This window comes from Heterocephalus glaber, unplaced genomic scaffold (assembly GCF_053883595.1).
Source record: "Heterocephalus glaber isolate CG9 unplaced genomic scaffold, H.glaber_assembly_v1.0 deba00000281, whole genome shotgun sequence".
Lineage (NCBI taxonomy): Eukaryota > Metazoa > Chordata > Mammalia > Rodentia > Bathyergidae > Heterocephalus > Heterocephalus glaber.
Window position 1 is genome coordinate 2471629 of NW_028258139.1, and position 26121 is coordinate 2497749.

At 37.8% G+C, this 26121-nt stretch overlaps 1 long non-coding RNA gene and 2 pseudogenes across 1 annotated transcript; all 3 read left to right on the forward strand.

The window, feature by feature from the left end:
* The first annotated feature begins 8088 nt into the window (after positions 1-8088).
* On the forward strand, positions 8089-9173 carry LOC101725591 (RNA-binding protein 7 pseudogene; annotated as a pseudogene).
* Positions 9174-13486: 4313 nt separating this feature from the next.
* On the forward strand, positions 13487-16344 carry LOC110347679 (uncharacterized). The gene is made up of 3 exons (XR_002392402.2): positions 13487-13567; positions 15096-15332; positions 15657-16344. It is a non-coding gene; the product is annotated as an uncharacterized LOC110347679 (long non-coding RNA).
* Positions 16345-20447: 4103 nt separating this feature from the next.
* LOC101725961 (heterogeneous nuclear ribonucleoprotein A1-like) lies at positions 20448-21603 on the forward strand (annotated as a pseudogene).
* The last annotated feature ends 4518 nt before the right edge of the window (positions 21604-26121 follow it).

Genomic DNA, 26121 nt, shown 5'->3' on the forward strand with positions numbered 1-26121 from the left:
TTCTATTTATACAGACTTAACAGTGCTTCAGTCTTTTGCCTGGACACACTATAAACAGTCTTGAAGTTGTGGGGAAGGGGGAAAGCAACCTTTTGCAGCAGTAAATGTAAGGGTTTGGAATCTTTCTCTAGCCATTAACATAAATTGGAGAGTGAGGTTTAAATAAACACAGTGACTCATTGTTCGATCTCCATTAAGAGAACTGGTTTTTTGTACATGTTTGCAATCCATAATATTTACATTCCTTGTGTGGGGTTCGTACATGCACATAACACATCTTAATTCCTTTTTTTTCATTCCTTTAAAAGATGGATGGAGGAGAAAGGGAGGAAAGAGAAAGGGGATGAAAAAAAGGAATTAAAATGTTCTATGTACATGTACTAATTCCCCACAAGGAATGTAAATATTGTGTATGATGAACATGTACTCATAAAAAAGAGTGAAGAGGATACTCAACAAACTAGGAAAAGAAGGGAACTTCCCCAACCTGACAAAGGATATCTATGAAAAACTCACACCTAACTTCATACTTAATGGTGAAAGAATGTTATGGCTTGTATCTAAATGTGGCCCCAAAGCCTCATGCAGTCACAGGTGGGGCTTTTCAGAAGTAGTGGATATAGGGTCTGTGATGCTGAAATCAAGGGTGCAATGCTAGGATTAAGGATATGAGTGCTACCTCCCTATGGGTGGATAGCCTGGATAAGATATAAGGAACAGAAAGAGGCTTATCAGTCATTGCTTGTCACTTTGTGACCTGACGCTTGCTGCCTTCTGCCTGTCCTGCTTTGCCATGGACTCTTGCTCCTCTGCAATACCCCTCTGCCATACCACCTTGCCTTGGAGCCAGCTGATTGTAGACTGAAGCCTCTACAAAGTGTGAGTTGAAATAAACCTTTCCTCTTTTTTTTTTTTTTTTTGGTACCAGGGATCGAACTCGTGTCCTTGCGCTTGCACAGCAGGCGGTGAAACCACTGAGCTAAATCCCCAGCCCAAACCTTTCCTCTTTTAAGTCAGGTTATTTGTCTCAGCAAGAGGAAAAATAACTAAGACAAAATTTGTTCTAACTTGTCTATATAAAGAGATGTTCATGAGGCCAGGGATGTAGGTTGGCGGTGCTGTGCCTGCCTAGCAAGCACAAGGTTCTCAGTTCAATTCCTGGTACCAGAAAAAATTAAAATAAAATAAAAAGTGATGTTTACTCTAGCCACTCCCTTGAAAATTGCAGTGGAGGCTTTAACCAGGGCAATTAGGCATAAAAAATATAATAAAAAGCACCTAGATTAAAAAAGAAGTGAAACATTTTTATTTGCAATTGACCTTATCCTTTATGTAGAAAATCCTAACATACCCACTGAAACGCTATCAAAACAAAATAAGTTCATTAGTTCTATGAGGTATTTGGCCAACATGTAAAAATCAATTGGATTTCTATGCAGCACCGAGGAACAAGCCAAGAATAAATCTAAAAGATAATTTAGAATAGCATTACGAATAAAATATGGAAGAATAAGTGTAGCTCATAGACATGCAAAACATTCTCTGAAAACTGAAAAACATCATTAAAATAAATAAAAACATGTAAATGAAAAAAAATCCATGTTCATCAGTTGAGCACCCTCATATGATTAAAATAGCTAAATGATCTATATATCTAATGCAATCTCAGTCAAAACCAAAGCTGTCTTCCTTACAGAAATCAAAACAAGCTGATCATAAATACACATGGAAATTCAAGGGACTGCAAAGTTAAAGTAATGTAGGGGAAAAAATAAACAACAAAGTTGCATGACTTATACATCCAATATCAAGACTTATATAAAGCTACAGTAATCAAGATACCATGAGACTGGAATAAATATAGATCTATATCTATATTCTTTATCAATAGAATAGAATTGAGAGTCAAGAAATAAATTCACATTTATTGATTTTCTAAGAAAAGTGATACAATAATATGGTGAGGGAGAGAACAGTCTTTCAACAACAGGTTCTAGGATAACTGTATATCTACATAAAAGACAATTCAGTTGTATCCCTACCTCACACCAAAAATTAACTGAAAAAGAGCAAAATTGTCATATAAAAAGCATAGACTGAAATTTAGATTTAGGCAATGATGTTTTGGATATGCCACCAAAAGCCACAGGCAACAATAACAAAAATGAGGCTCAATCCCCAGCACCAGGAAGGGAGGCAGGGAGTAGGGAGGAGAGAGAGTGAAGAAAGGAGAAAGGAAGGAAGGAAGCAGAATAGGAGAAAAGTTTTAGAAAGTGTGTATCTGATAAGAGCCTTGTATCTAGGCTATATAATTTCTCAATAACAAAAAAAGAAATTTTAAAAAACCCCAATGATCTGAATAAAAATTTTTCAATGAAAAAATGTAAATGACCAATAAAATCATAAAAGATGTTTAATCTAATTAGTCATTAGGAAAATGAAAATCAAAACCACAAAGAGATGGCTATAATCAAAACGTAAGTATTGGTACTTGCCTCACAAGCACAAGGTCCTGAGTTTGATCCCCGGTACGGGGTGGTGGGGGAGGGAGTAAGTGTTCGTGAAAATGTAGAGAAATTGGGACCTCCAGACACCAGGTTGGCACAAAAAGGTTGCCCCCACTTACTAAAGCAGCCTGGCAGTTCCTTAAAAAACTAGACATGGCATTAGCACATAGGCCATATGGCCCACCAATTCAGCTCCTGGATATATACACTCCCAAAACCTGAAATTCTATCTCCATACAAACATTTGTGCCCACATATTATGCTAGCACCACTATATATAATAGTAGAGAATAATAAGTAGAGAAGCATAATTGTCCATGAACAGATGAATGAGTGAAGAAAATATGACATACCCACATAGTAAACTATTAGTCAGCAAAAAAAGAAACAAAATAACAGTCTACGTTAAACCATGGACAAATCCTGATACTGCAATAAGTGAAAAAATTCACTCCTAAGAGATCAAATACCATATTACAAAACCTAGGCCCCATCTGCTGCCATGCCACACTGCACAAGAATAGGGCCCCTCACCTCAGGCAGCAAGTTGCCAACTGCTAGTGGCTCTGCACCTTGGTTTCCCTTAGTACAGGGCTGCAGAGGTGACTACCAAACAGCCGACCTGATCAGGGACAAGGTGAATGTAATCCTGGGAAACAAAAACAAAGCAGGAGGCGTCACAATACCAGATTTGAAGTTATATTACAAAGCTACAGTTATTTTTTTAAAAACCATAGTACTGGCACAAAAACAGATATGTAGATTAATAGGACAGAAAAGAGGAAGGAGAAACAACCCCAGGCATGTTCCAGCTATTTGATCTTTGACAAAGGGGCTGAAAACATACACTAGAGGACAGATAGAGCCTCCTTAGTAAATGATGCTGGGAAAATTGGACATCTGCACGCAAAAGTTTGAGTCTAGACCCATATTTCTCACCATGTACTAAACTAAAATCAAAATGGATCAAGGATCTAAATGTTAAACAGTAACACTTAATTTACTGGATGATAAATAGATAAAACTCTTGAAGACATAGATATAAGCAAGGACTTTCTGAACAGAATCCCAGTGCCACAAGAAATAATACTGAGAATCAATAAATGGGTTCATATAAAATGAAAAACCTTCTGCACAACAAAAGAAACAATAAAGTGAGAGACAACCTACAGAATGGGGAAAAAACTGCCAGCTATTCCTTGAACAGAAGACTAACATCTAGAATATATAAAAATCTCAAAACACTAGATCTTCTAAAATTAAAAACCCAAATAAAAGATGGGCAACTAAAATGAATAGATACTTCTCAGAAGTACAAATGGCCAATAAATATGTGAAAAATGTTCCACATCTGTGACCACTAGAGAAATGCAAATTAAAACAACACTGAGATTCTATTTCACTCCAGAAAAAATGGCTATCATCACGAAATCAAATAATAACAAATAGCAAGGCTGTGAGGAAAAAGGAACCCTTCTACACTGTTGGTATTGATGTAAGCTAGCACAACCATTATGGAAATTTGTATGGAGATTTCTCAAAACCCTAAAACTACAAATTCCTTTTGATCCAGCTACTCTCCTTTTAGGTATCTTCCTGCGAGGGTTAAAGTGATCATATTACAGTGATATGTGCATAACCATGTTTATAGCAACTAAATAATAACTAAATCTTGGGAACAACCTATATGCCCATCACTGATGACTGGATACGTACAATGTGATATTTACACACAGTGGAGCACTACTCTGCCATAATGATAAACTTGAGGCATTCATAGGTTAATACATGCATCTTGAGACTGTGATATTAAGTGAAATAAATCAGACACACAAGCTTAAATATTGCATGGTCTGTCATATATGAAAAATCCAAAATATAAATAAAGAGCAAAATAAGATAGATAATAGGAAGCAAGGAGATCTTCTTCTAATGGGGAGAGGGACAAGAGGTAGAGGAAGGAGGCAGGGGAGGGAAAGGGGATGGAATAAAAAAGATTGAAAGAAAAAATAAAGATAGAGCTTTTGCAAATAAGAAGGAGACCAAGAATTGGAAGGAGCAAGGAAGGTGGGAGGGGTAGGAGACAAAAAAAACAAAACAATGAATTAAGATGTATTATGTACATGTACCAGCTTCCCAGGATAAATGTGATCATTCTGTAGTACAAACATGTACTAATAAAAAAAAATGTAAAAATCCATTAAGACTGAATGTAGGTTAGCTGTTCCCTTATCTATGGTTGCACTTTCTGTGACTCCCACTGTGGTATCCATTGCTTGTATACGGGGATTGTTGCTAGCTAGGGTTTCAGGCATCCATGGGAATGTACTGAGACATATTGTCTGCTTAAGGGGCAGGGAGAACCAGTACAATTAAAGATGTCGATGATAAGAAAAGAGAATTAAAGATAGATGGTAGGCTTCGCTTTTCTTCATTTATAACAAGAAAGGAATAATACTAAAAGGAAAAGAATTTCTATTTTCTGCATAGAAAGAAAAATCTGCTAATAATTTTGTTATTATTAACTTTTACATGATGCCAACATTCTTCAGTTAAAAGGTGCAGCTTACAGGCAAATGATATCAGTATATTAAGAAGGGTATTACTGAAATTTTTATAAGTGCAATAATTTCATAAAATAAATTTCTGAAATGAGCTTAAGAAAAGCAGAACTTATTAAAAATCCACACAGGAGTCCAATCCCCAGGAAGAAGAATGCACACCAATCTGCTCCCTTCTTTCCCTGGAATGTGTCTTCCAATCTCATTTTGTCACATCTCCTCCTGTGCAAACAGCTAATAAAGAGCTGTTGAAAGCTGAATCAAATCCTGTCTCTTTGGGAAGGTGTGCCACCCTGGAAACCATCTCTTTGTTGTATCATTAGAGAGAAAATTAAATAGAACAGAGCAAAGAATAGAAGCTATTGACACATTTCTGGACACTTATCAGAAAGAATGGATTAACACTGTTTAGTTAATTTATATAATTGTGCTAATATTCATTCACAATATTCAATAAATATAAAATTAATGTAGCTATTATACACTAGAATATCAAGGGAAAACCTAAACAAGGCCTTGGCGATGCTAAATAGACCTTGTCAGTTAATGTCCCAAATTTAATATGAGTGTCAAAGAAGTAGATGAGATCAGTTTGACATAATTTATGGTTAGTTAACATTTCGGCAACTTTTCCTTAACCTTCGTTTCTTCTGATCTTCAGAATTTGTTTTACTAACACAGTGGTTTGTTGGTGTCCATGAGAAATTGCTTTCAGTACCTTCCCACGGATACCAGAATCTGAAGATGCCCAGGTCTCTTACATAAATGACGTAGGCTATACAACCTATGCACACCATCATGTATACCTAAAATCCTCTCTCGATTACTTAAGATAACTAATACTATGTACATAATATATAATTATTTGATACATTGGTTGTTTAGAGAATAATGACAAGAAAAGTCTATATATGTTTAGGACAGACAGATTTTTTTCAGAATAGAGATTGATTAAATCCATGGATGCAGAATCTGTGGCTATGTGGGACCAGCTGTACTTGCCACCTACACAATCAGTTCTGAGCAAACCATGACAAATAATGGAAACCTAACCTCTGTCCTCCCACAATCACAACTCAAATATTCTTTGCTGTCAACTAGATTTCCAAACCTAGCAGTCTCCAAGTCTTGAAAACAGAATCCATCGTGAATCACCCTTTGTATGGCCTGCACATCTCCAACGCTGGCTCACTACAGAGTTGAGCTACTGCCTCCCTTTCCACTTCCTGCTCACCATAGCTAGTTCAGCTGCCTTTCCTGGCCAGCTCCTCCCAGATTCCTTTCCCAGCAATAGATCCCAATTTCATTGTCAAAAATGAACAGATTTGCTGGCAAGAGCCATTTTGCCTACACTCAGAATTCAGTGAAGATATGGAATTATCTGTGCTCTGCCATACCTATTGGTATAATCCTTTTTAACAAGATAGTTTCTTGACTAATGTCTGAATTTGGTACACCTTTAGAGCACTCCTGATGAACTGCGCTGAAGTTCAGTTCTGCATTCTAATAAGGAGAAAATTCTGTGATTATTATTTTCTCTTTGTATTGTTCCAATATTCTCTTATTTTCTCCATCTGTCAAGATGCCTCTGGTATCCTATGATAATGATGGGATATCACATCATTTGAAACTTTGAAACCATCTAGAATTATCTCTGTTTGAATTCTGAGCTCCACTCCTGTGTTTGGAACAATCCTAAGCTTTGATCATTTTAATCAATAAAACAGGTATCATAATTGCCCCCCTGAAAACTAACAGAGATAGAAGACCCTAGCACATTAGTTGGCAGATTTTAGGTGCTTAGTATGTAGTGATCTCCTTCATTCCTTCCTGGGAATGCATTGCTTTCTCATTCCCAGTGTCGGCAACCAGGTCCTTTCTATACCTCATCAGTTTTCTTGACATTTCCTGTGAAGAACAAAAGATAAAGTACACTCTTCTCTAAGCACGTAAAACATTACAGTGGGAATATTTAGCTCCAAATCATTAGCTCTCTGAATTTAACCAACTGCCCTGGGAAATCATTGATTGGTTTTCAACTTTTTATTGTGAAATAATTTTAGACTTAAAATTTGTGAAAGAAATGGTCCAGAAAGTTCCTGTGATATGTCATAGAGTTCCTGCTATGTGTTAAAGAGTAGAAGAGATTGTATAAATTTAATTAAGTCTCTGATCAGTTGCTTTGAGGTTAATCAGAAAAGAAATTATATTGAGTAGGCCTGAACTAATGCAAAAAGGCAGCAAAAGAGTTGGGAGCAATTGTGAGTCGGGGGGACTTCCCCCTACCGGTCCTGAAGGAACTAACTGTATGTTGTGGAGGTTCCCACAGCAGGGAGCAGAGGGTGGCATCCAGGACTGAGGACTTCCTGGGTGACAGCCAGAAAAATGCAGTTCCTGGAACCAGGATTTCAAACTGTGAGACTGAACAATAACCCTCCCTGGGCTCCCCGCCCACGGAGACTAACCATAATTAGACATTATGTTGAGCCACAAATTTATGGTCATTTGTTATGCACCTAAAATAAAAAGTTCATACCTTATTCTTTCCTTTATAATTAATGAATATTTAAGGAGATATAATTTGAGACTATTCAGAAATCCTTTTTCTCTACAAACTTTTGTCCACTACTTTTAACATCTGTCACTGGATCTGCCCTGCAACAATGATGATGCTGATGCTGTTCTAATTAATAGTTGCTTTCTATTTGTCTCATTTTCTTGACACTTATTAATTGAAATTATTTGGTGACAAAATACTGTAACTTCTCTTCATTTATTTATTCAAAGGCTTTGAATTTTACCATCAAAAAATAATGTAGCAATAGAAAAATAGGCAAGTTGTGTTAGAAGGTAAATTGTAGGGGAGCATTTCACTATTTATAAAGGTAAATATAAATCAATTCACATGTAGCTATTAAGAATAACCAATGGAGAGCGCAAGGACATAGCATTTTGGAGTTTGTGCAGTCGCTGTGTTGGCCTGGACCCTTCGGCCTAAGTGGAGAGGGGGCCACGTTGAGATGAGGGTGGCGGCTGCAGAAGAGGACTGCACTCTCTTTGTGGGCAACCTTGCAACTAAAGTGACTGAGGAGCTGCTTTTCCAGCTCTTCCACCAGGCTGGGCCAGTGATAAAGGTGAAAATTCCAAAAGATAAGCATGGTAAACCAAAGCAATTTGCATTTGTGAATTTTAAACACGAACTATCTGTTCCTTATGCAATGAAGCTCCTTAATGGAATCAAACTTTTTGGAAGGCCCATCAAAATTCAGTTTAGATCAGGAAGTAGTCATCCCTCACAGGATGTCAGTTTATCAAACCCTGGCATCATGTTGGAAATTGAAGCCCTACCTCCACATCTCCTAGCAGATATGAAAGGACTGGAGATAACATGACACCATCATCACAGATAATTCAGAGATCATTCTCTTCTCCAGGAAATTATCAGAGACAAGCGGTGATGAACAATGTTTGAAGACGGATGCCATTTGTTGGGAAATTTGGTTCTCCACATGTGGATCAATCAGGATTTTTACCATCAGTTCAGTCACATGATCATACTTTTAACTTCATACTTCAAGCTCCCAGTGGCTCCAGAATACAACACCATCACAGCGTAAAGTCAGGCAGAATTCTCATCCCGACCTAGCAGATAGACATTATAGCTGAGAACAGCCTTACACGGATCATGGGTCTGACCACCATTACAGAGGAAGCAGAGATTTCCTCTGTGAAGATAGGAATCGTGCTGGCTGGAGCCGTGACTATGATAACAGAAGCGACAGCAGTGGAGAAGGAAAATGACGCTCATCTCGACACCAGCAAATATTAAAAGGGCTTTGTTTTGTAGGGCCATTTTAGGCTCTTTCGACTAAGTTGAGCTGAAAATATGTTGAAAAATTGTACAGAGAAACTCATCCAGTTGCCACATTTGTTTTTTTAAAAATGTATAGCTACAGTTTAATACAGAAATAGGAAGAATTATGGTTCCAGTCTTATTTCATTAACAACCTTTCACCTCAGGGTTTTATGAAGAGGACAGGGCTTTATACAAAAGAAAGTGCCACAGTTGCTAATCATCTAGACAGCTTCAGAAGGGTGGATTGTATACCAGGCATGATTTTTTAAAAATACAATGTTTAGATTTTGAAAAAAAATTATAGTAAAAGACACATCTCTATAATGCCATAATAGCATTGTGTCTTTTACTGTAACAAATTTTTAAAAATCTAAACATTCCCACATGCTTTGATCAGACCTCATAGATGGTTGTATTATACAGCAAATATTTTAAATTTTTGTTCTGCAAGAAATTCCGTGCTAAGTGAATCCAGTTTTGGTGTGTATAATAGGAATTCCATATTAATAGCTATTGGCTAATCAGATGGCTATCTGTATTCTGTTAATAAATTAGAAAATATAATTTTTGAGTGATTTGTCATTTTAAGTTTCAGAAGTTATTGGTTGTTAGAGGATAAATCATTTTGGTTAATTTAGAGAATTTAAGTATAAGTTCTGTGAGATGCTCTTTGTAGCTTTACCCTGTACAAGTATAAATCTGCATACAGGGCTGGGGATTTAGCTCAGTGGTTTCTTCACCTGCTGCGCAAGCGCAAGGACCTGAGTTCAATCCCCAGTACCAAAAAAACACACACACAAAAAAAATAAATAAAGAAAAAATAAATCTGCATATGCTCTTTCATTCTAAAATTTCAGAAATTTTTTATTAAACCATGTTTGATGTATGACTGGTCACTCAGGAAGTTAAGTATCTGTATGTGAAATATCTGTATGTGTATATTTTTACATGGAAAATTACAGTATTAATGTAAATTCACTTTTTTGGGAAGAACAAAAATATCAATGCATAATCATAAAATAGTAAAGTGTTTTACTGAAAGTATTCTTTTTGGGAAAAAAGATTCATGAAGTCTTTATGTGCTGCCTCTATCACTCAAATTACAGAAATTTTAACATTTTCCAAGTCCCCAAGACCTGTACCGAGGACACATTTTACTACAGAGATTATACAAGTTGATTTTTGTTTGAACATTGGAAAGAATTTAATGTTAACATTTTTCTGCTTTTAAAATTTTAAAATCTTAAAACTTTTCATGTATCAAGCAAGATGCTATTTCCCTTTCATTACAAAATTGTTTATAAAATTCATTCCTTGAAAAATTTGGATCCTTTTTAAATACTAATCTCAATTGCACTGTTACTTTTTAATATATTAAAAACATAAAAAGAAAAAAAAAAAGAAGAACCAATGGGCCGGGGATTTAGCTGAGTGGTGCCAGGCCTGCCTGCCAAGAGCAAAATCATGTGTTCAATCCCCTGTCCTGGAAAACAAAACAAAACAAAGCAAACAAAAAAGAATAACCAATGCACTTCATAACAGTATACATTCCTAATCAGTTCTTGAGATAAATGTCCCAAGATACACTGAAAATGTTCCCAGGTCCTCTCTTTGCAGCCTCATGTAATGGACTAACCATTAAAACAGAGTAGCTCTCCAAAGAAAACTTAAGACATTCAATTTACATTTCCTGACAAAATGATACATTTTCCAAGTATTGTCTCATTGGTTTATCATTATTCCTTTTCCTATACTTAATTTACTATATGATGAATTTTATATAAAGATAGAAATAGATAGATGATAGATAGATAGAGAGATAGGTTGATTCTAAGGCTTGGCCTTATTGCTAACTATTGCTGTTTGAGTCCAGAAATTCCTTTGTTAGTGGAGCTGTCCTGTGCCTTGTAGAGTGTTTAGAAGCATCCTTGGCCTCTACCCACTAGATACCAGGAACATCTCCCAGTGTGACAAGAAAATGTCTTGGACATTGCAAAAACTATCTTCCAGGAGGGAGTGGAGAGGACAGCTCCTGGGAGAACCACTAAGATAGATGGATTAATGACAGGTAGAGGTGATGGATAATTTGCCGTCATTTCCAGTTTATCCCATAATGAAACACTCTGAGTTGCCCAACATCTCTTCATATTATCCAACCAGAAATTGTTTTACCAGAGTACACACGTTTTGTGTTCATGAGATAGTATCCAATCTTACCTCTGTAAAATTTCATTGGACATAATTTAATTAGTTGTTAAAGGTATAAAATGAAGAGGTGCTGCAGAACAATTAAAAATGAAAATGACTCAATAACTTACCAAAATGAATTACCAGTAGATGCAAAAGCAAAATAGAAGAACGTTCCATAAAGAAATGATCACTAACATTCAGTACAAAATGGTGATGGCTAATTTGGTAGTCATAATTCTGTTGCAAAGCAGAATTCAGATACACAATTAAGAAAAATCTAAATACAGGACAACATTATGAATTACTTAATACAATGACACAAGGCCAGTATTTCCTTGTGGTAATAAAACTGGGAGGACGAGGAGGTAGCTCAGTAACAGAGGGCTTGTCTGGCTTGCCCAAGGCCCTAGGTTGTATTCCCAGCACTGGAAGAAAAAATGCAGCAAGGAATCCAGAGGTTGGCTTAGAGGTCTGACTGTCCCCTTTAGTGGTAGACTTGAACAAGCCACTTTTTCAGTATCTTCAAATATATTCAGGGAGATTAGTTAGGTACTTTTACATTTTTCCTATCTCTAAAATTCTGATTTTAGGTTAAAAGTTATGCTTGAACATATAAAAACATTGCATAACTTATTATTTTCTTAATTCCAACCAAGTATAGATTCTATTCTTTTTGACGCCATTAACTCCTGAAAAAAGAAATGCCTTGAAGATGCTATGTTGAACAAATTTATGTTTGAAAGTAAACAAGTATTACAGTATAATGAAGATCATAGAAGCAGAACAATTTAATTGGTTGAGTGAAACTGATTGTGATGGGTCTCAACTATATGAATAATTGAAAAAATGTAAAAAAACCTCTGTTAAGTCAGCTCTAGGCAGTTCTGGTCTGAGAAACTATAATGCATTTATATCTGTGTGTCAGAGAAAGCAGAATGTGGGAGACCTGACAGCTACAATCTTCCAGCTACCAATGATACTAGGGTACATTGGCCTTGCTGACAAAGGAACTAGGCTTCCCAATTACACTCATTGTCTTAGGCACTTTGAATCAGTCTTATCTATATGTTATCAACATGTGTGTTGTCTTCCTTGCTCAAGTGTAAAGTTTGAGGTTAAATTGATTCTAACTCACTTCTTTAACCCACCGAAGTTCTCACAGTGCTCAGTAGGTATCAGATATCCCATGGATATTTGTTGAATGAGTGAATGAATAACTAAATGAGTGAATGATGAATGAATGGCTAGAAAAACTTTACTGAGTGTTCAGCATCCTCCCTCAAACTGACATAATGGTTTTGTGCAAAATAGCATTCCGTTTTCTCTTGAGAAGGAGCACCTCCCATTTTGTAAGAATTTATGCTCCATCCAAGCTCAAAGCTCACTGGCCCTCTGCAGAATCCTTCAAGGTGATCATACACTTAATCTGGTAACCAACTTGCCCCCTCAGCAGCCCTCTTCATTGGCCAAGCTTCTCCTTCCAGTGTAAACAAAGACAATTATTTTCAGATCTACCCTGACCTCAGTAACTTTGATACAAAGTGTTTTATTTGAATATTTGGTGACTGACTTAAAACTTAAATGTTCCGAATTTCAATTAGACGGTATAAACAAATTCTTGAGAATTATTGTACAGCCTAGTCACTGCAGTTAATGCATGATATAGTTGAAAATTGCTAAGACAATATATCTTAAATGTTCTAAGAACATACAAAAATAATTGTGTGAGGTGATAGGTTAATTATCATGATTGTGATAATCATTTCATGAAGTATCCATATATCAAAACATCACATTGTACACTACATACATACAATTTTTATTTGTCAATTATAGCTCAATAAAGCTGGAAAAAATTAAACATCTTAAGATTTAATACTCTATATTTGCAGAATACTTTAAAAATTAAATAGTCCATAGTAAAAAGGCTTTTTTTTTTTTGTACCGGGGATTGAACTCGGGACCTTGCACTTGCGAGGCAGGTGCTAGAACCACTGAGCTAAATCCTTGGCCTAAAAAGGCTTTTTAATAAGCTTCATTTAGCCACTTGTCCTATTAAAATGTACACTAGTTAAAAAAAATAAAATAAAATATACACTAGTTGATTAGTTTCTCATTTGTAGGTAAATAGATTTATAATAGATAACACTTATATTCTGTTATATTGGGAGAGTATATTTAAAAAATCAAGCCAGTGGGTCATTGTGACATCCTCAAAACCCTTGCATAAATAAAGAAAGACTAATCAAATGAGAAAAGCAAAGACTGTATTCTGAGCTTCCTACAGCCAGGGAGTGAGCCACTATCACCTACGCTTTGGCAAGACTAACAGGCAGGCAGAGGAGAGAGAAACCATTGTGACAGAACAGAAGGAAGGCACCAGGTGAGCCCTAGTAGAGGAAGCTCCCCTGGGAAAACTGAAAGAGCTGTCTGAAGCAGGATGTCCTTCAGAGGTACAGATTTGTATTTTAATGCTTAATCCTAAAATGAAAAGGAGATTTTTAAAAATAGAGAACCTGTGAGTTATCAATCAAGTTCTGCTCATTTTAGCCCAAATGTCACAGAAGTTAGTGTTCAGCTTTCTAGCTTCACCAATGTCATGCTTTATATCTAGATGCTCCCCAAAGCCTCATACACTCATAGGTGGAGCTTTGAGGGGGTGGTGGGAACAGGGGTGTGTGATACTGGATCGTGGGTATCTGATAACTGGATTAGTCCACTGTGGATTAGCATGGATCTGGGTGTGGCTGGATGGATTTACTAAATACACAAGACTCACCACGAGTGTGAGCGGCACCAACCAATAGGCTTTTAGCCTGATTGGAATAAAAAGGGAAAGGCAGGCTTGCTATTGCTGCTGTATTTTTCCTTCTGCCTGCCACACCATGAACTGTTTCTCCTCTGCCATGCCACGCAGCCAACTATGGACTGAAACTTCTATATTAAACTATTCTAAACTTTCTGTAAGCCAAAAATAAACTTTTCCTCTTTTAACTTGTAGGTTTTACTTTTAGAACAATAGCTAAACCTATATCATAAAATGCTATACTATTCCCTTTCTTAATGAGCCCATTATATTTGTGTGTTGTCATGAGAGTATTCAAAGAGAATCAGAAGCACATTAAAATATTGAAGAGTTTGTTTGAGCAACCAACAATCCAAAAATCAGGCCACACCAGACCATTAGTGGTTCTGGGCTCCAAGAAGGAAACAGGGAAAGGTTACAGTTTTTTTAAGGTAAAAATGAAAGCAAGGTAAAGAAAATATTTGATATGTTAGAGCGAAGCCACAGCTTTGTTGTGCTCATTCTAAGGAAAGTCCCTAGTTAAAGGTCAGTTGGTTGTTTCTGATTGGCCTAGAAACCGTTTATCCTGAGTTGGGTTTCAGTATGCTTATATAGGAACCTAGGGTTTGGGAGCCACCTCAGCTTGCTGGCCTCCCAATTAATATTTTAACAAGAAATAATCAAATAACATCTAGCAATCACTTTGAATTAAGAAAAACAGTAAGATAGCACTTCAGAACAAAGACTTTTTATGATTTCAGTTAAATTTTCCCACTGCTTTTTTAGGTAAATCTGTCATTTGTAAAAACAATGGAATTATTACACACAGGATCTTTCTGCAGCAAAATACAATTAGGGTCTCACAACCCTGAACTGAAAATCTGTGTTAAGATATATGTGATTAGGTATCTTAAGAGCTTAAGATTTTTAAAAGCTAGTTTAAGGTCATACTGAATTCTAGACGAAGCATTCATATTTGTCTCATGTCAGGAAAGATTAAGTATGCATAAAACAAGGATGCTTAAGTGTCCACATCAAAGTTGTTCAGGTTTTGATCATTTTACAGCAGAAAATCAACCAGAAGGTTTTGCTAACTCACTTGGAGAGTAACAAATAGGACCAGTTAGAAAGTATCATGCAGAGATCCTGTAAGAAGCTGAAGAATTTCTTTCCTCTGATCTGCTTTGTGTTCACAGTGGAGGCCACACAGCTCCACATAGTGGAGGCCGCACAGAAGATGTCAAAGTACCCTTGACCCTTGATGAGCTTCCAGAGAAATACAAAGCATCAGTGCAGCCAAATAGCACAATTCTGGAGGATACAACTGTAAAACCCAAATAAAGGTCACTAATTGGGGAGAAAACATGGTTTCCAGCTTTGCAGAGATTTTAGCAGAGTAAGCCCTCATTAGAGAAGGAGCATTCTTTGTCTTGGTGAGTCTCAATTGTTTATATATATAAAGAAATCCTGAAATGTCTCCCATTACATGCATTCCTTCAACTGGGAGAGAGGTTGTTTCCCCTAAGTGCACATTCCACACTCCCGGTGATGCACAGTGGAGGGGTGGGATGAGGAGGAGGGTCCAGAGACAATGTGGAGTCTACATGGCTGCTAATAAAGGCAGCTGCTTCCATCCGCAGATGGTATTTTTGAACATTGTGATTCATGTAGCTTGTAACAGTCTCTTGCTATTTTAGTGTATTAGGAGTTTTCTGATATTTTAAGTCCAGTTCAGTACAGCTTTACATGGTTCCCAGCACCATGGGAAATCTCTGCAGGTTGACATCCACGTACTCCTGACCAGCAACCAAAACAAAGAGAGATGTGAGGCTCCTACCAAGAAGAAGGAAGATCCTTAGGCCGTTCTTGCTCCGTATGAGAACAACACCAGGTTTAAAATACATCTAAGGTACTTTGTCATCCTACATATGATTAAGAACCAATAGTGATGATAAAAGTGGATGGAAGGCCATTGTTTTGGACTCCAGTCCCACACTAGGCCTCAGCAGACCAGACCAAGCCTGAAATGAGTCTTCTGTGATTTGAACTTTCAAGTGCCCTTCAAAATTCATGGTTGACACTGAGGAAATCAGTATGGCGATACCTCAAAGAACTAGGGCTAGAGGTCCCATTTGACCCAGCTATTTCTCTGCTGGGGATCTTCCCAAAAGAATTAAAAGAATCTTACCACAGTGATATATGTGTACCCATGTTTATAGCAGCACAGTTTGTAATAGCTAAAGCTTGGAAACAGCCCAAATGCCCATCAACTGGAAACTGGATAAAGAAGATGTGGTTTCTTTATAAAATGGAGTACTACTCAGCCATAAAGAATGAGAAACTACAGACATTTATAGCTAAATGGATGCATATTGCGGCCATACTCTTAAGTGAAATAAATAGAACACACGTGTAAATACTGGTTTCTCTAGTGTGAGAAATTGAAAGAGTAAATAAGGATGAAAATGATTAAAATGAATAATTGATAATTTGAAACAGGAAGAGAAGGTACAAAGGAGTAGGGGTGATGGGAGGGGAAGGGGAAAGGAAAAATTATGAGAAAAGAAAAAAAATGGAAATGAAGTCTATGTAAATAGGGAAGGGCAGAGGGGGTGAAGGGCGCACGGGGAATGGGGAGAAAATAAGAACCAAGATACATGATGTACAGGTACAAGCACCCAATGATAAATGTAAACATAGTGTATACCTAAAATGTACCAATAAAAGAATTTAAGGTAAAAAAATTCATGGTTGAAATTTGCTCACCAATGATGTGATAGTGCTACTAAGGAAAGGGGCCATTAAGAGGTGATCAGGTCACCAGAGTTCTAGTATATTAGTCACTTTCCTGTCACCAGGAAAAAATACTTGACACCCACAACTTAAGGATGAGAGGTTTATCTGGCACAGTTTCCAGTGGGTTCAGACCATGTGTGGCTGTTTCCCAGGCAGAAAGGACAAGGTGGAAGGGGATGGTGGAAGCAAGCTAATCAACACATGGCAGTCAGGCAGTAGAGAGAGAAGGGAGGAGCTGGGGCAAGAATACACTCTTCTAGGTCCTACCCCAGTGACCCACCTCCAGCGAGCCCCACCCCCTAACAGCACAATCAACCATGAACTCATCACTGGATTAATCCACTGCTAAGTATAACACCCCCACTATTTAGTCACCTTCTAAAAGCCCCACCTTTGAATATGTGAGCCTTTGGGTGGACATGCCACATCTAAACCGTGGATTTAAGACCTTTATAAAAGAAGCTTCACCCGGCATTTGGCTTCTTTCCCTTATGCTCTTTGTCCATGTGAGGGTGCAGCATTGCGTCCTCTTGGGAGAAGGGAGCAGCTCTCACCAGATACTAGTGCTAGAACCTCCATCTTGGCCTTCCCAGCTCCAAGACTGTGAGAAGCATACTTCTGCTCTTCATAAATCACCCAGTCTGTGCTATTTTGTTATAACAGCACAAACAGACTAAGGCAGGGTCACTCATGTTAATTGCCTTGCAATCAAACTGAACCTTGAAATGAGCTAGTTTTTTAAAAAAAAAAAAAGCAGGAAATTCACAGCAACCAAGAAAAAAGAGCCTAGTTTACCTGAGCTGGAATGACAAGGAAGTTCCCTCTCCTTTCACCCTACAAAGAAGCGACAATCTTCTTTTCATTTCTCATAAAATAAAAAAGGCTCGCAAAGGAAAATCAACCCAGTTCTACCTATAAAGACAACCTCTGCTCAGCTCATTGCAACGTACATTTTGCCTTATAAAATGAGGCATTACCCACTTCTAGAAATCCAAGTAAAAGCTAATTAGATCTTTAAACTAAATTTACTGTCTTTTCATTGTAATAATACATCCCATTGCTGTTAGCACTTAGTTTGCAAAATTATTTCATATATGTGATCTCACTGCATCTGCAATTCAGTCCTGTGAGTTCCATAAGGCAGAGATCATCATCTCTGCCTTAGGACTGAAAGAAGTGAGGAGAAGTTATGAGATAAGCCCAAAGGGAATTTGTCTCTAAAGGAACAAAGGTTCCAATCCAATTCTCCTGAAACCCAATATGCAATGGCTTTTTTTGTGTTCCAGTTGGATTTAAAACTATGATCTTTTTTCAATGACAATAAAATCTCAGATACTTTTCAGTCTTAAAGTCTGATATGGAAAAATAATGAAAGAGGGTTAAATAACTTTGATAAGTATATAGGGAAAAATAGTTTTAATATATGAACCTTCTATTTTATCCAAGACTTTTTCTGTAACATTTATATGCTTTCATAATAGAAATGCTTCCAAAATTATCTTGGTTTTTAAAAAAAACTAATATATTCTATCATGTTAAAAATACTTTTAACAAATTATTCAGCCCAAGTCAAGTTCCAAACTTAATTAGCTCAAAGTAAATAGACCATTACTGTTCTGGTTATTTCTGTACAAATAACCTAATTAGGACAGCTATTTGATCATATAATTAATTGTTTGGACTCAGCTGTTTCATAGTAAAAAAAAGAGCCAATTTAACATTATAATTGTTCTTTGATGCACAAAAGTGCATCAAGAATGAATTTAAATATTTTTAAACAATGATTTAGAGAAGTTTGTAGGAAGTCAAAGGGGAAAGTTGCAACTGGTTCCAAGGATATTAGAATATATACCCAGGCCGGGGATTTGGCTCAGTGGTTCTGGTGCCTGCCTCGGAAGCACAAGGTCCTGAGTTCGATCCCTGGTACCCCAAAAAAAAGAATATATACCCAGTAGTTCCAACTACTATTTAAGCTACAGAATCTCCTTGTCAGAGTGATCATTTTCCTGTGATGTAAATATGATAGGAATATGGCCATAAACCAATAATGCCAATGTGAGAAAAGCAAAGACCATTATGTATTCACAGCTGGTCCAAAATGGAGTCACTAGCTGTCATAACTTTTTAGGGTAGCCCACACTGTGTTTGCCAGATACAGCGTGTGCTTTTGCTTTGCTCTCATCCCCTTTTTCTATTTACTTGGTTTAAGCTTGCTCTACAGAACCATTTTCTCTCCCACTCTTCACTTTGGTTTCTTGAATAAACTTTCCCACTGTTTTTTGCTCGTTTTGTTCAATTCTTTGTTTGAGGCCAAAAAAATACACCTGGAATTCAGTTCCATAAGGAGAGGTGAGCTCTCCAGAATCTGGTAACATTAAGTTGATGAGCCACTTTTTAAAAACAAGCTACCCAATAATATTTTGGTGATTGCGGCCAGGAGAGTACATTTTGGTGGGGCCAGGCACAAGTAAAAATCTCAGTAACTAGAAATGAAGGTAAGGCCCAACCAAGCTGGGCAAAAAATGTTTTGTTTCACTCCACGAAGTATTTTTCTTCTTTCTCTTTCCCTCTTCCCTTCACTTTCTCTCTCCTAAGCCAGGAATCCAAGGACTCTTCTCAAGTTGCACCCCCCAAAAGTGAAATTACTAATATTCCCACCCAGTTCAGTTTCCTCTGCAGATTTTTGAATCAATCAAAGAATCACTCCATTAATCCTAGAATAATTCTTGACTTTTCTTTCTCAAACTTTACTGGGGTCTATTAACAATATTGTCAGCTTGACCTTTGAAACATATCAGAGATTTGGATTCCTCTTACATCCCATTCCCTTTGCCACAACCCTTGTGCATAGTCTGTACCCTGGATCATTTCAAAAAGCTTCCAAAATGGTCTCCTCATCTCTTGCATATCTTCTAAATTTATTGTCAGAAGCAATTAAAACCAAAGTTGTTCCCAGTACTCAGGGAGACTAAGGCAGGAATTTTACAAGTTGAACTCCCATCTGGGCATTTTATTTAGGCCTTGTCTCAAAAAAATATAAAAGGGAGCCAGGGATTTAGTTCAGTGGCACCACCTGTGTCTCGCAAGTGCAAGGTCCTGAGTTCCACCCCTGGTATAAAAAAAATAAATAAGTAAAAAAAGTGGGGAATGTAGCTCAGTCATAGAGCAACCCTGGTTTCAATCCCAAGTGCCACAAGCACTAAAAACTATGAACAACAAAAAATACTAAGTTATTCCTCTACTTAAAATCTTCCAATAGTTTCTCCCTTTCACTGTGGGTAAAAGTCAAAGTTATTACATTAGCCCACAAGCTCTACATAAACTGGCTTCCTGTGTCCCTGTTCCAGCCATGCAGATCTTTATGCCATTCCTCAAAGACTCTAAGCACATTGTTGCCTCAGGACCCTGCAGGTCCTACTTCCTCTTCCTAGAACTCTCTTCCCCAAATATCTGCATACTACCCTCTCCTTCTTCCAGTTGGTCATAATGAGAACCTGCCCTGGACACCTTACCTAAAATTTAAAAATTGTTCATCATTTTATATTTCCCTTTTTTCTGTCAGCAGTCAATAAGCTTTACATATATACCTTGTTTCTTTTTATTCCACCACTAATGCCATAATCTCCACAAGGGCAGATTATTTTATTTGTTTTATTCACTCCTGGAACCCAAGAACTTGAAACAAGGCCTGGCCTGTTACGGGCACTAAGTAAGTATTTGTTGAATAAATAATTCAATGAGACAGTCTCAAAATGATGAAACATAAGAGTGTAAGTATAGGAGTACGTTCGGTAGCTCACTCCTTTTTGCTCGTGGACGCCACGGAGGAAACATCTTTAGTCTCTCTTCCGACTGCCGTCATATCTAAGTCAGAGTCTCCTAAGGAGCCCGAACAGCTGCGGAAGCTCTTCATCGGAGGGCTGAGCTTTGAAACAACAGATGAGACTCTGAGAAGCCATTCTGAGCAATGGGGAACGCTCACGGACTGTGTGGTAATGAGAGATCCAAACACCAAGCGCTCCAGGGGCTTTGGGTTTGTCACTTACACCACTGTGGAAGAGGTGGATGCAGCCAGGAACGCAAGGCCACGCAAGGTGGGTGGAAGAGTTGTGGAATCAAAGAGAGCTGTCTCGAGAGAGGAGTCTCAAAGACCGGGTCCCACTTAACCGTGAAGAAGACCTTCGTGGGTGGCATTAAAGAAGGTACTGAAGAGCATCACTACGAGACTATTTTGAACAGTACGGAAAAATTGAAGTGATTGAAATCATGACTGACAGAGGCAGTGGGAAGAAGGGGGGCTTTGCTTTTGTAACCTTTGATGACCATGATTCTGTGGATAAGATTGTCATTCAGAAATACCATACTGTGAACAGCCACAACTGTGAAGTGAGGAAAGCCCTGTTGAAACGGGAGATGGCTAGTGCTTCATCTAGCCAAAGAGGTCGAAGTGGTTCTGGAAATTTTGGTGGTGGCTGTGGAGGTGGTTTTGGGGGCAATGACAATTTCAGTCAGGGAGGAAACTTCAGTGGTCGAGGTGGCTTCAGTGGCAGCCGTAGTGGAAGTGGATATGGTGGCAGTGGGGATGGCTACAATGGATTTGGTAATGATGAAAGCAGTTTTGAAGGTGGTGGAGGCTACAATGATTTTGGCAATTACAACAATCAATCTTCAAATTTTGGACCCATGAAGGGAGGAAACTTTGGAGGCAGAAGCTCTGGGCCCTATGGTGGTGGAGGCCAATACTTTGCCAAACCACGAAATCAAGGTGGCTATGGCGGTTCCAGCAGCAGCAGTAGCTATGGCAGTGGCAGAAGGTTTTAATACTGCCAGGAAACAAAGCTTAGCAGGAGAGGAGAGCCAGAGAAGTGACAGGGAAGCTGCAGGTTACATATAACAGATTTGTGAGCTCAGCCAAGCACAGTGAAGGCAGGACCTAGCTGCTACAAAGAAGACATGTTTTAGACAATACTCATTTGTATGGGCAAAAAAACTTGAGGACTGTATTTGTGACTAATTGTATAACAGGTTATTTTAGTTTCTGTTCTGTGGAAAGTGGAAAGCATTCCAACAAAGGGTTTTAATGTAGACTTTTTTTTTGCACCCATGCTGTTGATTGCTAAATGTAATAGTCTGATCATGACGCTGAATAGATGTCTTAAAAAAAAAAAAGAATATAAGTATAGATAGCAATTCAGAATTTAAAAGGCATTCTAATAAAGCATCTCCTATAAAGTAGATCTCACCTCTCTTTTTACAGATGAGGAAACTGGGTCTAGGTTTTCCAGTGCCTATCCCCACAACTTGTTTTTAATCAATCCTTAATATGCCTCTGCAATGATTATGTTTGTTTGTTTTGTTAGCATCCTGCTTCCTTCTCACATAATTTCTTACCCACACTATTGACAGCAATGACCTCCTCACTATCATTGAGCTCCCATTTTATCTTTTTTACAATAACTCCCAAATTAGATCTAAATCACAAAATTATATCCCCTGATCAAAACACCTTACTAGACTCCCACTTCTGCTGTACCTGGCAATCAATGCCCACCAAATTCAGATACAAGCTAGCTTCCTGACCTTTCAGTGTACACACCCAGGTGGCTCAATCCGCTGGACCTGCCTGCAGTACTGCAATGGATAAGCACTGAACTTCTGTGCCTCCCAGTCTTTCTTTATCTCTTTTGCCTAACATTACCTTCCCTCATCTTCTATGCAGGAAGGCCCCTCTTCAAAGCCCTTCCTGGAAGCTTTCTGAACACTTCTCATTAGAATTCTCACTTGTTCTTTGTGACACATCTCACCTCTGCATTATATGGTGGTCCTTGTGCTTATCCTTCTCTAGATACCAACATCTGTGAGCATGAAGACCTTCTTTTACTCCTCTCTCACCTGTCACACCACATTCCACAATGCTAAATATTCATTTAGTTCAAGTGAATAATATTGTATAATAAAGGGGCACTATACCACCACTCCCAGCACAGAGAAGGCTGCCTGGCCACCATACCACCACTCCCAGTGCAGAGGAGGCTTCTGGGATGCAGTACCATGCTACCATCTCAGAGGAGGCTTCCAAGCCACTGTATCACTACTCCCAATGCACAGAAGGCTTCCAGGCAACCGAACTGCCACTCCAGGAGGAGTGTGAGCCATGCAGGCACCAACAGTATGCGCGCGCACACACACACACACACACAACACACACCCATCAAAATGAGAAGACACATAAACAAGTCTCAAAACCAGACTTCCGAATCACCTACAGCAACCCCAAAGACAAATGAGATGGAACACTCTGATACTCAGCCACCTGGACTCCATGAACCAGCAACAAAAGAGGATCTGGAAAAAATAAAATCAGAAATAATTTCACAGATAGCAGCAGAGATTGTGCTCATACTGCAAGACACGATTAATAAATCTAGAGAAAAGCTGAGGAACATGATGGAATCCCAACATAGGAAACAAATGGAATCCATAAAACAGATGCAAACAGATTTCCAGGAGATTAAAAACACCACTGAATGTCTACACATCAGAATGAGCCAATGTGAGGACAGAATTTCAGATATAGAAGATAAGATTGCAATTAGTGAACAGGAAAGGAAAATTGCTTTAAAATTTTAAGGGACCACAAGAAATCAAACCAGCAGCTGCTAGACAATGCAAAGAAGAATAACATAAGACTGATCAGAGTCAATGAAGAAACAGGAGAGAGTGCGGATGACATAAAAACCTGTTCACAGAAGCAATGGCAGAAAACTTCCCAAGCAGGGGAAAAGAACTTGACATACAGATAAGTGAGGCATATAGGACTCCAACTTGATCAAAAAAAATCTACACATAGGCATATAATTGTTAACATTCCAGAAACACAACAGAAGAACAAAGTCTGCAAGAATTTAGAGAAAAGAAACAAATCACCTACAAATGAAAGCCCATCAGAATCACAGCAGACTTCTCAATGCAAACCCTCAAGGCAAGAAGAGCTTGGAGTGAGGTATTCTAAGCCCTAAAGGAAAACAGCCTCCAACCCAGATTGATGTACCTTGCAAAACTATCTTTCAAAATTAATGGAGAAATAAGATTCTTTCATGACAAAGCGCACCTTAGGAACTTCATGAATACCAAACCAGCACTCCAAAAATTTTTAGACCATATCCTAGGAAAAGACAACAAGGATCGAAACCCCAGGAAGCACAGCAGAATGAATCCATTGGGCACGAGAAGAAATTAAATGTAAAGGGGGAGAATCCAACAAAAAGAAAAGGTAATGACAACAATAACTCAATATGTACCATCAATGTTAATGGTCTCAATTCACCACTCAAAAGAAATAGACTGGCAGAATGGGTCAAGAAGCAAGATCCACAATATGCTGCATACAAGAAACACACTTAATTCAAAAAGAAATTCATAGACTGAAAATTAAAGGGTGGAAAACAATACTCCAAGTGAGAGGACTCTGAAAAAAAGCAAGAGTAGCTATCCTCTTTGCAAATCAAGTAGATTTCAAACCCACACTGATTAAGAGAGACACAGAAGGACACTACTTCCTTGTAAAAGGAACAATCCAAGAGGGAGAGATGACAATCATAAATATCTATGCACCAAATCCTAGTGTGTTATTTATATATAGTTATATAAAACAAATACTAATGGACATGAAAAGTTGTATATGCACTAATACAATAATAGTGGGGGACCTCAATACCCCACTCACACAAATAGATAGATCAACTAGACAAAAAAATAAGTAATGAAATACTCGAATTCAATCAAACTCTTCAACAAATGAACTTAACAGATGTTTACAGACTGTCACCCCACAAATCAGAATACACATTCTTTTCAGCTGCACAAGCATCCTTCTGCAAAATAGACCACATATTCACTCATAGAACATGTTTAAGTATGTGCAAAGGAATTGACGCTATCCCTTGTACATTATCAGACCATAGTGGGATGAAATTGGAGATGAATAGCAAAAGAAATTGCAAAAATTTCATAAACACATGGAAACTGACCAACACATTTCTGAATAACCAATGGGTCACAGAGGAAATTAAAGAAGAAATCAGACAGTTCCTCCAATTAAATGACAATGACAATACAACATATCAGAATCTATGGGACACAATGAAAGCAGTCTTATGAGGGAAATTTACAACAGTTAATACTCATATTAGGAAAACAGAGTGAGCCCAATTAAACAGCATGATGCTGAACCTCAAGCTTCTAGAAAAAGAAGAGCAGGACAAACCCAAACCTCATACAAGGGAGGAAATTATAAAGACCAGAGCAGAAATCAATGCAATGGAGACTAAGAACAATACAAAAAAATCAATGAAACCAGGAGTTGGTTCTTCAAAGGTATAAACAAAATTGACAAACCCTTAGCTAACCTTATCAGAAAAAGGAAAGAAATGGCTCACATCCATGCAATTAGGAATGAAAAGGGTGAAATTACAATAGACTCAGCAGAAATCCAGAGGATCATCAATACCCACTTTGAGAACCTATATGCCAATAAGATGGAAAGCACAGAAGAAATGGACAGATTCCTAGATACATATGAATTACCAAATTTGAACCAAGAAGACCTAAAAATTCTAAATAACCCAATATCAACCAATGAAATTGAAAACATAATTAAAAACTTAATAAAGAGGAAAAGCCAAGGTCCTGATGGCTTCACTGCTGAATTCTACAAGCCATTTAGAGAGGAACTACTGCCACTACTCTTTAAACTCTTCAGTGAAATTGAAAAGAAGAAATACTCCCAAATTCATTCCTGGAAGCAAGCATCACCTTGATCCCCAAAGCAGAGAAACACCCAACCAAAAAAGAGAACTATAAACCAATCTCACTAATGAACATAGATGCAAAAATCCTTAATAAGATACTGGCAAATAGAATGCAGAGGATCATCAAGAAGATTATACACCCTGACCAAGTGGGATTCATCCCACCATTTCAGGGATGGTTCAACATAGGCAAATCAATAAGTGTAATACAGTATATCAATAGAGCCAAGGACAAAAACCATATGATCATCTCAATTGATGCAGAAAAAAGCATTCCACAAAAAACCTACACAAAATTGGAATAGATGATCTCTACCTCAATCTGATCAAAGCCATCTATGAAAAACCAACAGCCAATATCATACTAAATGGTTAAAAACTGAAATCCTTCACATGAAAATCAGGAATAAGACAAGGATGTCCACTATTACCACTCCTGTTCAATATAGTTTTGGAAACATTAGCCACAGCAATTAGACAAGAGAAGGAAATAAAAGGAATAAAGATGGGAAATGAAGAAGTCAAATTGTCATTATTTGCAGATGACATGATACTCTGTATAGAAAACCCCAAGAATGCCACCAAAAGTCTTCCAGACTTAATAACCAAATTCAGT